We start from the raw sequence: 16,010 nt of genomic DNA, 5'->3' as shown, positions 1-16,010 counted from the left end.
TAACTGAAAGAAGTAAAGCTTAAAATTCTTTTTATCTATAAATGAATCTCGCCGTGGAGTAATTAAGATTCTCAGAATTTAACTTTTTTTTAACGTTGAAAAACTATTGGAAAACCAGACCAACCCATTATATTTTTTCTGCTAACTCTCACAAAGACCCAGGTTGTTCTGTATTCGTGTTGTTGAATATAATGAAATAAACATAATAATAATAATCAAAGCAATTAAAATCGAATAATACAAAAAAGACAACAAAAATTAGTTGTTTAAATAAAATTAAATATTTAATGCACCAAGAACTATTTATAAGCATGCCGTATATTAATAATTTATTCTACAAAATCAGCATACCATAACTTGAATATTTGACTTTCAGTCTCCGTGTAAAAGTTGTGTTATCGGGCAAACGAAGCAGAGCGGCGCAACGAAGAGCAAAACAAAGTTTTCAAATAAAACTTGCAGCAACGGCTAACGTGTTTGTCGGAGATGGTTATAGCTGGAGATAGTATCTGTCGACGTATTGTAAAAGCTTAATATTAGGTGTGAATGTGTTTTACCATTCTCCTCCCCACTTACAAAACTAAAAGGCAGAGTAAATGATTGTAAAACATTGAAAGGTCGTAGACATTCGGTTTGATGCTCATTTCTGGATTTCGAAAATGATTAAGGAGATTTACTGTTTTTCAAACAACAGTTACTGATTTTTCAGGCGTTATATTTGGAAATGAGGGTAGCCTGCTAATTGATACATAATTTCGTCACCCTATCTGTGAGTTATTAAATGCATTTATATTAACAAGGAAATACATTTTAATCATATCCTTACGGATAAATCATTGCCACATTTTTGAAAACAGGCACACACTGAATTTAATAAATGCTTTTGAATTTATAATAAATAATGCACCTGTTCTCTCCCTTTAAATTATTGTGACACGCGTTGTTACAAATTACATTGACACGTCGCCAAATCCTTTCTCAACTCTTTCAGGAAATCACTCTAACAAGGAAACTTATTAAATTCAACTTTCTCTTTCACATTTAGTTTAAATCTTCGTGAATAATTAACTTTCATTTTAAATCTTAATTTCGGTAAGTATGAGATACACTTGTACATTTGATAAGCAATTAGTACGGATTATAGACGTATTAGTCGTTGTGTAAGTAATATTGTAAACATAAAATACGACGAGACTTCAGAAACTTAATTAAAATGTGTATCATCCCACTGATTGCTATTTCAATGATGAATGGGAGTCCGAATAAAGGCATTTGATATAATATATTTATACTTCTGCCGTACGTTTCAATTGATAATTCATATCTGAAAACCCGGATACAATAGAATCTTAATTAAGAAAGAAAATAAGTAATGTAAACAAAAGAAGAAGAAAGAAAAATATAAATCTAATATTCTATATAAGGAATTAGAAAATAAATATAGTATTCAATATGATCTGTAATTAATTATATAATAGCGGCCAGTTTTTCTCAACTACACTTAGCTACAAGTAAACTAATTTAAAATACATATATATATCATATAGTTGTATATTATATAACTTCATATGAGTCGGATTACAGAGAAATAAAAGTCCTCTCATTGAACCGGTCTTTATTCTGGACAGAGATTAAAGTGCTGTGTTTCATTAATTTTCCGTTCACAATTAAAAAAACGTTATGCCGTATTTGTGATTTTCAGTAACAATTTTGAAATGGAAATACTTTTTTTATTAATTGAACCAAATTATTCTTTGATATAGGCTGCTTTGGTTAAAATATGTAGAATATGTTTGATTAAATTGTGAGATGGAAATACATGATATTGTTTCTTTTGCATTATAATATTTTTAACAGAACTTTTATATACCAGGATCTTATTCTAAGACGATTGCGTTCTCCTCTGAGATCAACAATACTGACCCATAAATCTTAATAATTTACAATTAATAAGAGTTTGTAAATACCAATATGAATAGCGTATATTATGCTTTGTTTCCGTTCAACTGAAAGTATATTATGTAGTCTTCTATTATATGTTAATATAAAATAACTCTGGTATTATAAGGGTTTCAAGAACATTGTTCACGAAATAAAAACAGTTCCTTTACAAAGCTTGTGGACGCATAATTATTTACAGTAACTTGAACCCACGACCAACCATTATTTCCGTGGCTTTAGATAAAAAAATAAGCAACTTTCAAAATTCAACTAATTAAATTTGTTATGAACTTAAAGCCATTATTAGCCAAAGAGAAAATAGTCGTTACTTTAGATACATTAGTATCCAAAATTATTTTATTAACGAAATTTCAATCTATATCTAACTATTTAAAGTCGTGGAATGTAAAGCTGTAACATAAAAAATGCAGGTATGTTAAATTAATTGTTTACAATATTATTGTTCACCGTTACGCCTATATTGTCCTCTTTTTAAAGTTTATCACACCAAAAAAATTAAAACCTTCAGTGAGACTTACAAAACAAATATGCAAAACAATATGAAAATTTTGGGACATTAAACTACTCTATACATCAAACAAACCGTATATTAAAATATATGATGGACAAGGTTAATATTTTACATGTGTGAAACCTTCACAGAAAAATGTATTACAAAACTTACCCTTACACAAGGTACAAACACATTTAATAGCGACATAAGGAAAAGAAAAACTTTCTTTGCCCTCATTCGTTTGCCTTTTGATTTTCTCTGGTACTCTGTATCCCTTGGTCATTAATTTCGCTTGTTAGCCATTCCCAGAACGGTGGATCTTTTTTAACAAAATCTATTGTTCCACATGTGAATCAACACATGTACCTAATGTCTGAATAAGAACTGTATCAAACAGCAATAATGTTTATTTTTATGGAAAATAATATTCGGAATTCAATCAAAGTATTTGAATTCCGAATATTAATTTCGCCATAATGCAAAAGAAAAAAAAAATTCATCAAACAATCTGTTTCTCTCTGTAAATTATTTCAGTAGATTGTTAATTAACAAAATAATTATTATATAAAACTTTAATTCTTCTTGATGTTTGTATAGTATATTTTATGATCCTGAATTATTTATCTTACATATGTGTATGTATTTGGAATACATCTAGGGTCTCACCTAAACCGGTCTATTACCTGTGCGTGTGTGTGTGTTAGTGTGAGGGACAGAGATAGCCTAAACGCCTACATCACACATACACAAACACGTTCATAAATGCCTGATATGATTTATCTATTTAAACACAAGGTATATTGATGAAATATTGATGACTACACTATATACTTTGTTGTGAGCTTAGAGATCACAAGATATGACTCCTTTATCCGTTTCATTGATTCATAAATCCTAATAATACTATGACGATAATTTAAAAAAATATTATTCTCACATTCGAAAACTAATAATTGAATTTTAATTAAACTTTAGAATAATGTAGCTGATTGATCAGAACAACATACATATATGCTGTTTATGACGAAATCGACGTATCACTTCGTGGTTTTTTTATCAAGTCAGAGGACATTTTTGGCGACTTTGTTCGTTTCTGTCAAAAACAAGTCCTACATTAACACGGACAATATCGTGAGCAAAAGCTAAGTGTTTCTAAAATTTACGACTTTTATAATAAATTTTCATACTCTAGTATGTTTCATAGTTATGATACAATAATCGTAATAAATGATGAATACTCATTCATCTTGTTAATAAAAGATTTCAATAGATTCAAACACTGTTATAAATTGTAATGATTTCAAATAGTAAATAGTGAAAAGGATATATCATGGACTATAATTATGAAGCTCCGTGGAGACTCCCTTGTTAAACGTTTCTTTTGCGACTTGTCATTTACTCTTGCATATGACATACAAATTACTTGATTGTCAAGTGCTTTACTTGAAACTATCGAATACAAAGAATTATTTACTGTTGCCCAATTCATCTCTATCGAGCTATACATAAAGCTTATTTTATTTTAATATTATTATATCTAGATTCCGCCAATGAAATTAAAGAAAAAATTACTCCGAAAGCCTTTTTTCCATATTGACGTACCATCATAATATTTTCCATTATTTTTCGTCAAAATGAAATTGAATTTTTTTTATTTAAAAAAAACTTTCACCTAATACGGATCACCACTGCGACGCGGAACATTAAAATTCAGTGACATATTTCGGTTACGCAATAAAATCCAGCCGCTAACTCGCAACTCGACCGCGGCCATATTTTATTTTATAATTTATCAAAAAATATTCTAAAGCGTCATATATATTAATTAAGCGAAACTCAAACGATTACCACTTTTGACATATGAAATAAAACAAAGAAAATTATAACAACTGTATAAAAAATATTTAATTTCTTTCGTCCCCATATTCAATTGTAAAACATAAGTATATTCACGTATATAATAATAATAATAATAAAGAGAATATAGAATCATATTCATAAAAAGCAAAATCATACATACCCAATTAAAATTATAGTAATAAAAATATTGAATATGGCAAACCACGTCAAGTGTGTCTGGCAACATTAATAAAAGGTTTTAACAATCAAAACAAAGCTACATTGATCCAGATGATAGCTACGAGCTACGGGCTACGAGCTACGAGCAATGCTACGAGCTACGACACCAGTCCCGTCAAACGATATCCCATTGCATTCCTTTTGTTATTCCACTATGAGAACCATTCTCTGCTTCAATCCGTATTTCGCATTATTTTCTTTTTACCGACTAACGAATCTGAGCTTCACATTCCCGTTCCAATGTCGATATTGACGATGTTCGAAGCTATTACAAGTATCTCATATTCGGATTTCTATGATATTGTAATAAAAAATATATATATTTTTGATATGCATTGTCTTACAACAATATTTGAATGAATGCAATGCCTCTGAGTTTCAGATTTGTCTGAATGATTTAAAAGTTATGTTATACGTTTATTAGATTAAACTAAGATCTCATCTCTGGAGGGTTGAGTTACGGTAAACATTCGAATTTATCTTAAATTTCATCAACGAAATTTAAATTAAAATGTAAATGCTGATAGCGGCCGCCCCTTATAATTGCGTACTGCGTCCGTCCGAACCCAAACTTGTCCCATCCGAGTCAACCCTGCGTTAGTTGACACTATCATTGTGTAACGAATTTTGAAAATATATACAATTTTTATTTAATATTTATCATCAAAATATATAATATTTGACGTTTAGCTATATTCCAAATACTTTATCCGTATAAAATAACGTTTTATTTATTAAAATATACCTATATTTTTCTACTTGTTTTTGGAATTTTAGTGGTAATAAAGAAATATATGTTAACTAAAAAATACCAAAAGACATCTCGTGTGACTTGAAGGAACTATTATTTATCCAGATTGCAAGTGCGTAAGTAACTATGATTAATTCAAATATCAAATTTCAAATTTTTATATCAATTTATGCACACGCAATATACATAAATATTTAAATAAAGCCGTAAAATTATTTATAATTTATTCCCAAGTTGAATTTAAGTTTCCCCTATCCAATTATAGTAACCATATCACCGCCAATATCCCCTTTTCCATTTTATATCTAGAACAATTTAGCATCAAGATTTTGTGATTGTGTACGATAAACCACACAAGAATAACCGTTCACACAAGTTTAAGCTTTACACAGATGTAATAGTGTTTGAATTAGCTTCATTCATACGTTTATGCCCTAGAGATTTGTATGAACCCTCAACCGATTTCATCGGCATATTAGTGCGAGGCTTCTGGCGAGAGCTTTAGCTGGAGACCGCTGATAGCCGATAGCTATCCTTTGACTTTGTATACATACAGACGTGAAATTATCGAAATGGGTTTTCTTTAGTAAACATTTTATTCATTTTTAATTCATGCAAGTAATTAATATTACGACTTTCACAACTTCGAGCAGACATTACGCTTTCAAATGAACCATTTGTTAATTTGAATTTTAGTTTCATTTCAGGAAGTGCAAATTAATACATTAACCAGGATTGCCATCCTAAACTTAAAGTTCTAGCTGCATATGCAACATTTTATATGGCAACACTAATTTAAATGATTATTTATGATAATAGGTAACAGATGCGCTATTTACAAAGCAGTTTACCTAAAAAAGAATACTGAGAATATAATGTTTCACTTTACTAAATCGGAACTCAAGGGATTTGGTAGAAATTGGTCCGAAACTGTTTAATTGCTGCTAGAACTTCAAAGAGTTTTCAATTGGAAGTGGGAAATGTTTTGGAATATTTATCCTGTACGAATACGATGTTGTTTCTTGAGATTACGTACAAAGAGGAATTATTTATACTTTTTTATATCTTAAATTATTACTCTAGATTTATTTATTAAAATTTTTAATTAATAATTTAATAATATTTAATGTATTTTACACCTGATAAGTATGTTTATATAAGTAACAAAATATATGCAAAGTCATAAAAATATTTAATATATATGTTATGGGTGTTTCTAAAAAGAATAATCTAAATTAATATTCCATTAATAATTATATACAATTTCGGAAAAAAAAATTACTTATTAATTAACATAAAGATTTAGAATAATAAGTTTATACATACTATATAACACAAATATTTCAAAAACATTTCATAGCCTTAATTATCTCTTGAAATAATTACAAGGAAATATTTTTGTGTAAACTCAAAACTTCTCCTTAAATAGATAATTAAAAAGTGACTGTACAAATACTTACTTAGTTCAGACATTCCAAATATCAAAAAAACATAATAAAACCAATAACTCATCAATTTCAGATAAATTTTCACTGGTTGAGTCTTTATAAAATGTCACGTGTAATAAAGATCAGATCGCGTCCTTGTTATTGTTCATCGATGTATGAAAATATTTTAACGTATAAAGCCACGGCACGTCTGTTCTCCGCACCGGGGGCGCTCACACTGGCAGCTTTTCCGAGCACATGATTTTCTAAAACAACCTCCAACCCTCAACTCGGTCGACAGTGCAAAACCTTCACACAGTGACACGAGGGAGCAACATAATAGCTGTTCGTTAGCATAACCCCGGAAGCACTCGACCTTGATTTAAAGAAATATTTGTTTTTAATGCCATACGTTATTTGTCAGAAGCTGCCAGGTGAATTAAGCGGGGCACAGATTTTAAAAAACTTAATCCAATAGAAATGCTACTCACGATTTAAGTTTAGAAGCAATCATATGCTATTATTTTTGTTGATCACAAAATCGATCTGATTAAACATAATTAATAAAAAAAAAATCTTTGTTATATCAAATTGGAACGACAAAGTAAATCAATTTTCTCAAAACTACATAGCAGTAGAAATTATTTTAGATTTTTGAACGTATTCCAATCACGGTCTAAATACAACCGTGGCTAAGTAAATTCTACACGTGCTTGGAGCTTTGCCGAAATTTTGTAGAAGGACAGAGATGATCAGATTCATATCTTAATTTCGATGTTTTACAACCAAATAGTAATGTTAGCTATATATCATTTTATACTATGCTATAGAAACATCACTTCATCTAACATGACGTAATACAAAAAAAATATTACTTCTATTGATATTTGAATATAATTCAGCGTAATTAGGAACGTTCAGGGATATCTTAGCTATAATCACAGAATTAAAGTTGGCAACTAAACGAATCGCAAGAACTGTTTAACTTCGTAGTTAAGAAAACTTCAGTGGAATTGTTTATGAGACTTATAGTTTCGTTTCGTTCAAGTAAGCCTAGAAATTAACTTCATAATTGAACATTCTTATTAGGCCAAAGTTGTGATATAATATTCATAACTAAAATATACAAGTACCTTGCTGTTTTTTAAGTTAAAGGTAAATTTATTAAAAATAGTATATCTCACTTATAGCTCATATTGTAACACTAAACTCTCTTAATTAAATAAATATGTTGTCGCGTTCCAGCAAAACTAATTTATATCAAGATTGAAATGAAAGAATATCTGGAAATGAGAAATAAAGTTTTTGTCAGAAGACCCATTTTATTTCGGTGATAACGTGAAGCTTCGACCAAAACGTTATTCTTTATAGCAGACGTTTCATCAAGATTATTCTCTTTTCAAGATGTGCTCGACACCGTTTCAATGGACGATATCGATTCTAAGGACACAGGAACACGAAAGTGTTCAATGAAATTTTTAAAACCTTTGATTTATATTTATATTTAAAAAATATAAGATTTAAATTGCCGTTGATTTTTTTCAGCCGAAAAATTAAAAAAAATATTGACGTGGTTTAACTATGACAAATTGAAAATCAAGGTTCACAAAACGTACGTCCTAAATATTACCATAACTTCATAACCAGACGTATTCTCACCAACTGACAATCTGTGGATCAGTCATAAACAGAGGAAACTTCACAACTTTGAATATATAGCAGGCACAATTTTGTCAACAGGAAAATGGCGGAACCCCCAGTTGCTTTCGTATATTTATGACCGCGAGTCGACAAATTTTCACATCCTTTTATTTTCAGCGCCGGACTAACTGAACGTAAAGGTACATAAATTCGAAGAATAAACAAATAGCTCCACTAAATGAACGTCGAAACTTTACCTGTAAATTAAAAGTCTGAGCACACAACGTATTTTATAACAATACAATACTTTAGTTTTCAATCTTAACGTCATCGCCATAAGAGTGTAACAGTTAAGGTTGGTGTACATTTTACTGTTTTAAATAGCTAATGGTGAAACATTATGGAAGTTTTATAAATAACTCTACATTAAATCGTAATTTTAATACATCACCTAAATAAACCACTTAAACTTCGACATTTGAAAGATAGTTTACGTAAGACTCGAAATCAAAATCCGGCCCGTGTTCATTGTCGGTGACGCAGAGGTGTGTCGCAGGTCTCAAAGCGAACCATTACCAGACGAATTGCCTACCTTCCAAACACTTTATATACTTCAAACTGACGCGGAACGAAATAGCATAAAAATTGTATCCCCAATTACCAGTCGCCTTTTTTATAAACATTTTATAGGATCCAAATATGTGGTTTAGACAAATTAATTTCAAGAGGGTCAGTAAATATTATATTATTTTTAGTAACTAAATATAAACTTGTAAAACTTGTAAAATAAAAATGATACAATAAACATGTTAGAAACTACTCAAATCCGCAATTATCAGCAATATATTTTTCTTTTAGTCACTGTCCAAAGTTTTGGCTCATACAGTTGGAACGACCAATGAAAAAATAACGTTATGTCAGATTCCTTAAAACTTTATACTCAAGTGATTAATAAAAAACCATCATATAATTTCCAAACTATTTCATTTAAGCTGCCGTCATATAACATAGTTTCTATTTAGAATCATAAAGTAAATTATTATTGACATTATAATTAAATTTCCCAAGAGTTTTTCTACTGATTAAACAAAAGGAAAGGTCTAAAATTGTTTAAATAACAATTCAATTAGGACTGTGTCATACTAACGGTTTACCTCAATTTTGTCTGCACAAAGGAATGATATTACTTCAAGCTAAACACTACAGATAAATACTGCTACTTATTTTTTTATGAAACAGTACCGAAAATTATTTTTTTATGTTTCGAAACATAACCCACATATACTATTCATAGACCCAATGTAATAATTATTCTGTTATTATAAGAAAGATATGTTTTTCTTTATCATTGATAACATTATATGAATAGGTATTCTATTCTCATTTGTATATTCCCGTAAATGTTAAATTGTAAACTCGTTAGTATGTGTGAGTGGAGATAATTGTCATAAAATATTTGTTCGCTTACCGCAAAACAAGTGTATTATATGACATTAATTAATTAATTATAATAAATAATTTCCTGTTTACAAAATATATGAATACATAAATATTTATATTTTATTTTATTTTATAAAATATAAATATTTATGTATTCATCCAGCATCAGAACGAATCATCTAGAATAAGATAATACTTTTATAAAATTAGTAACAAAACTGAAAATTTTAATGTAAAATGAAATTTAGACGCCGAGATAAAATATATATAGCTGTTTTTTAGAGATAACAAGAAAAATAACACATAAAAGATATACATATATCTACAAAAAAAGTAATGAAAGAAAGATCATTTTTAAAACTTCCTCGTTGAAAAATAAAATTTTATAAATAATAAAATAAAAAATAAACATTAAAAAATTTACATATACTTATTTTGTTTATTTTTTAAGACACTATCTTAAATGTTTTGCGACGTTAAATGCCACTTAAAAATATCCAAATCTATAAATGTTGACACAAGTTCGTCACAAATTCTATATTTTTATTTATTTCGTATAAATTCGATGAGGTTTAATTTCAAAACTTTTATACAAAATACGTAACATATTATAATAAATTGATCTATATAAAACAAAACATTAAAGCCTATTAAGGCATTATATGTTGACTTTCTTTCTAAGTCTACAGTTAATGTTCGTAAAAAGCCACATTTCCTATATAATATGTTGAGAATGTTCTTCAACTTTAAGGCTTTCTTAAGATATACAGTAATAAAAAATGAATTAGTTTAACGATTTTATAAGCGGTTTCTAATAAACCTTATAATGTCTAATATAAGTTTAAGACTATGTATTTTAGTCCTCAGAAACTTACACAAATGAATTAATTAACTACATTATTTAGAAGCTTAACATAGACAAAGTGAGTCAAATAAAAAAATGTGAAAATTAAAATTTCAACGTTACAAATGTTCCTGCAGATTTCAAAAGCTAATACGGAAACCTATACATTGAAACCTCACGTTGTATTTGATCTGCAAGAATCAATTACGATTTACTAGCAGAGCCAGTTGGCAGATTTACCCTGGCCGCGATACCGGGAACTAATGGCTTGTAACTCAGGCCCGAAGATTTGTACGCAACACTGCCTCTTAATTAAATATTTGTTCGGAATTACGTTTTGCCTTTTTAAGTCGTTTTATTCCAATTACCTTATTTAAATAAAATGTCCTACAGAGTGTGAATGTAGATTTTTTTACGGAACTTTTTTCCGAATTCAAAGTTAAAGAAAATATTTTTTGTGCTTCTGCTATTTATTTTAGATATAGTTTCAGTAAAACAACCTTAGCTTCAACCAAGTCTAAATCTAGATCGTACGTTTGCCAGCTCAACCAAACGTATGGAATAAATATCACACCTGCGTTTCCTTCAAGAAATGCGAGTGAAAGAAGCAATGACTTCTATTTCTATTCCTTTTATTTCCTCAATCTTCCTTTTACTTTCCGAGTGCACTGGCTACAGATCCCGATTTTTTTTTTGTCACTCTTACCATCATATGAATAAGCCTATTTTACTAATATACTATTAGCATTTGTGAGTTTGTTACTCAATGTAGTATTAAAAAATCTTTTGAGTTTTCTAGTGAAATCATATCTAAAATCTAGAACATTATAAAATTGAAACGAAAAACAAACAAATCAACTTAATCAATGTTACACAAACACGTTAGCACTTATGTGGATTGTTTCTAAAGTAATATATTTCACAGTAATACCGCACTATCAAGTTCTCCAGCGGACGTGGAAACACGAAAGTTAGCACCGAATCACACCGACAGAAACAATAAAATTTACGGTTCGATAAAGACTTTTCCTTCTTTAAAAATCCCGGAATTCAACTCTAAAATATCGCTTTGCCTTACAATAGAAATAGTTTCAAGTTTCAAGTAATTGTTTAATCGGCGGATATAAATCTTATTGAACTTAATCCGTTTAATTTATGTAAAAATAGACACGTACTAGAACACCAAATTGAAATGTATAATACTGAGGATCAGAATAACTAATGGCTTTTGATTTAAAATATTAATTAACCTTCGCAAATTAATCTGGATATTATTTACTTAAAACTTTCTGCATTATTCTTTTATGTAAACTTACTCTTCAGACAGCTTTTAATATGACAGGAATCCAAATTCATTAATTATAATAAATATAAAATATTTTTTGATATGTAATGTAATAAAGAATAGCACCTAAGTACTTACTCATTAAGTAAATGTTTTGGCCTTAATTGTCTATAATGGATATTTATATTAACCCTGACATTTCCATTTCTTTAACAGTAATTGGAGCAATAGACACTTTCATCTTGTCTTCTAATAAACCCGATTACTGAACAGTAATGAAAACGTCGCGTATAAAAAGTAATCCGATATGAAAGAATTATTTAGATATATCGTTTTATTTCAATATAATTGTAAATTCTTACTTGAAAGCAAACACAAAACATTTAAAGAGTTCTTTTCCAGACGAATTTCGTGTAATAACGACTATAAATCTGATAACAAGCCAAACTATCCGCGAAACTAGGAAATTCTTCAACTGTCGTTCAAGCATTGAACTTGCTCAAACACGAAAGAATATATTCGGATCGTACCAGGACTTTGACTGAAGTACAGGTATTATTTTTGCTCTAGCCTTAAATTTTCCATTATTTATTAACAGGAAATGATTTTAGATTATTCTTCAAAAAAATTTTTGGAATTATCAGACCTTTTTTATCTTTATTGTGAAATGCTAAATAAAGCAATATTATTCAAATATATTCTATGTGGACGATTGTATTTCAAAAAGTTATTCTTTCGTAAGATAAGGAAAAGTGAATAGACGTAAAGCGTTATTTAGGAGTCAATTGTTCTAATATTTGTGAGCAATTATTGTTTAAATGGGGCAATTATTTTTCAATTTAACTTCAAAGTAAATTTAATAGGTTCATATTTGAAGGTCTTGAAATCTATAAACAACAAATAAAACTCCTTGAATTTACTTCACTCATACATCATTTAGTTTCTTCAAGCATGAGCTCACGTACACATCGCATTTACGATGTATTTCTATTTATATAGCACACCGAACAATTTCCCTTGACATTTGAATTCCCATTTTATGTTTCCAAAAACTAAACAACTTTAAACATTTGATGCAAATCTGTAATTAAATCCGAGGCAGTATAGACTCAAGAGGATTATAATATATTTATTATTGCCAATATATTGTTGTTGTATCAGAATTTATATCTAAAATATTCAGTTAAAATTAATTCTAAGAAGAAAATATAAGTGACCGGGGAAAAAAATAGGTCGCTTTCGGATTGACGAGGCATGATTAATGACTTTTTATTCTTTCTAAAAAAAACATGCATGCCATGAGTTGCGTATTTATTTTCTTTAATGAATTAGATTTAAGAATATAATATCAACATACGTATGTTGTGAAATGTTGAAATACCTTACTTTTGAATCTTAAATTGTTCGAAAAATGATCTAGTGTGTTTGAAAGCAGTCGTATGATAGTAAAATCGTTTAAAAAAATCATTGACATGTTTTTTAGCTTCTTTCTAACAATTTGTAAACAAGATTGAAGGAATCACGGCTGTCTATTAACTCGGAGTTGCAATGACAAAAACAACTATCCCTGGTCGTCACTACACAATAACATTTTTTAAAGAAGTTTAAAATCAAGGGCATAATAAGAAAATACATACAAAACAAAGACACAAGAAGAATAACAATAAAGAGATATTCATTAACGAAGAAAATTAACTGAGAGGATAAGTAAATTGATATAAATGTAATGAGTGAAACACTGCTTAGTAAAACTGAGAACGAGTTAATACAAAATAAATATTCTTTGTTATAATGAACAATATAAGGATAATCTTTTGTCTACTGAAATATGATCACGATTCTACTTTCACTCTTCATACGATGTTTGTGATATGAATACTGTTAGTACCGTAATGTACACTTTCATTACACTTTACTGTCCCATTATACATATTCTATTTATTGTACACAATGTTAGTTCCGTTAGCCATACTGATACCGTCTTTTTATATTCGAAGTAACATTATCTAATTCTTTTACACGCAAAATACAATTTCGCCATCACAAATTATTCAATATGCTCCGTAATTCAAAATGCTATTCACAAAAATGTTATCTAAAGTCAACGCACGCAATCACTTTTGCACGTCAAAGTTTTAGCATAAATTTTAATTTACGTCCCGAATTAGTTAAGTAATTTAATCTGTAATTAAAAAAAACTTGTTCAAAACGTCTTCCATCACATAACTTGGACTATATTTGATTACAAAATAAAAATACACAAAAATCATTGTATCATTCAGTGTCGCTTGCGTCACAGAATAGAGCATTTACAATTGTAAGTAGTATAAATCGGTCATAGCAAGTTATTGAATTGATAGAGCTTACAAAGGACCAATTACCAGGGCTGGCACGGACTACAAGGTCAATTGACACTCGCCCGACTGACTCATCCCGGATTTGGCATGTAAAATAAAATTAGAGGAGGGTTGGGATAATAAAATTGTCGAATAAAAGATTTTTTTCCCCTTCTTGGATTACAGACTGAGTGTTTTGGGTGAGCGTGTGTTGAATTTAGCGGGAAAGAAAATTTAGTCTAATTTTTGTAACAACTTTTGATGATGTCTTAAATTTTATAAATTACGTTGGACTTGTCGAAGTTTCGTTTTCACCATAGAATTTTAAACATCTTAAAATTATGATACCTTTTTTAATGTTTGATGTACTTAGTATAGTACCTACTTATGTACAAATAGGTGTTTCAGCACACCTTATATATTATTAAAGACAGCTGGAAAAAAAATAAAACTGATCTCTAAAAAAAATTATGTACTTAGCATATATTGGGATCCATATTGTTTTGACAATTGTTTCCACAACAAAAGCATAATTAATGTGAATATTCCAGCAACAATAATATGGTTTTAACAAAATAAATTCATATAATTTTGATAAACTCTTGAGTATAATTAAAATCGGGATGAATCACAAAATTATTATTTAAAATAACCAAAACAATACTAGCAAATAATAGTATAAAAGTCATCGTATCGTTACAGCTAATTAAAAGTTTTATTCTTATTAAAAGATATTGAGAGGTTATTTATAATAACCGAATCGTTGTTCTGATACAATGGCCCGTTTTATGAGCATCATCGGTTGTACGGTCCCCATTGTCCATTGTGCCACAAAGAACTCATTCAATTCCGCAAACTGTGACAATAAATCATATATATTGTTTAAGAATGAGATCGCAAACACTATTCCCTCAAAGGTAAGGTGTTAGTAGAAATATTTATTGTCTTTTCTATACATTTTATACAATAATAAAACAATATTCAAAGAACTGGATATATGTATGTATGATAAAAAAATAAGTTTTATTTTTATTTGCTTAAATAAACAATTAAGTGAAATTAATGAACTTTGTATATATAAACTTGTACTAGGATATGAATATGGAGAAGGCATAGATACATATATTAAAATCCAGTTCACATTTACCTTATACTTAATTGAGTCACCTTGTTATTTGAAAATCAACGTTTATCATTTTAAACACATGGTATGTAAAAAACAAATATATATAATTAAATTATAAAATGATAGCCCACGTTCGCAACGTGATGTTTTATATATTTTTTGAATTACAGTACATGTAATAAATATTGAACAAAAAAGAGAATTTTTTAAATTAAATCCTTAACCACCATCCATCACAGGAACAAAAGTCCAAGGATTTATTTACATAAACTTTTTCTAGACAACCATAATTCTACCTGCATAACGTTATAAATACACAACGAGGTTTGTAAATTGCGAGTTTTAATTTTAATAAAAACGACCATTGTTTCATAAACCGAGCACTTTTTGAACATTGAACATTACAAGGGGTTGCTACAAACAAACTGTTCAAAGCAAATTGATACTCGCTACGTTCTCGAAACTATCGCTGTTCATACAAAAAGTACTACAGTTGAATTTTGTTTTTAAAGTTTCCCCTTTTGAAAAAATATTTGCTGGCTATCGTTAAAAACTAACCGAAATATGTGCAGTGAATGCCAGAGATTTGGAATAAAAGCACATTTGTCTGCACGGAACTCAATTGG

At 29.0% G+C, this 16,010-nt stretch overlaps 1 protein-coding gene across 1 annotated transcript in view; it reads right to left on the bottom strand.

Moving 5' to 3' along the window:
• The window catches only part of LOC116772720 (uncharacterized), a 70,006-nt gene extending 63,053 nt beyond the window's left edge, over positions 1–6,953 (bottom strand). The window contains exon 1 of the mRNA XM_032664997.2: positions 6,746–6,953. The gene's annotated coding sequence lies outside the window, so the exon portion shown is untranslated. The remainder of the gene's footprint in view (positions 1–6,745) is intronic.
• Positions 6,954–16,010: the final 9,057 nt, after the last annotated feature.

This window comes from Danaus plexippus, chromosome 8, assembly GCF_018135715.1.
Source record: "Danaus plexippus chromosome 8, MEX_DaPlex, whole genome shotgun sequence".
NCBI lineage: Eukaryota > Metazoa > Arthropoda > Insecta > Lepidoptera > Nymphalidae > Danaus > Danaus plexippus.
The sequence above is the reverse complement of the archived record's forward strand: the minus strand, read 5'-3'. Positions and strand labels throughout refer to the sequence as shown.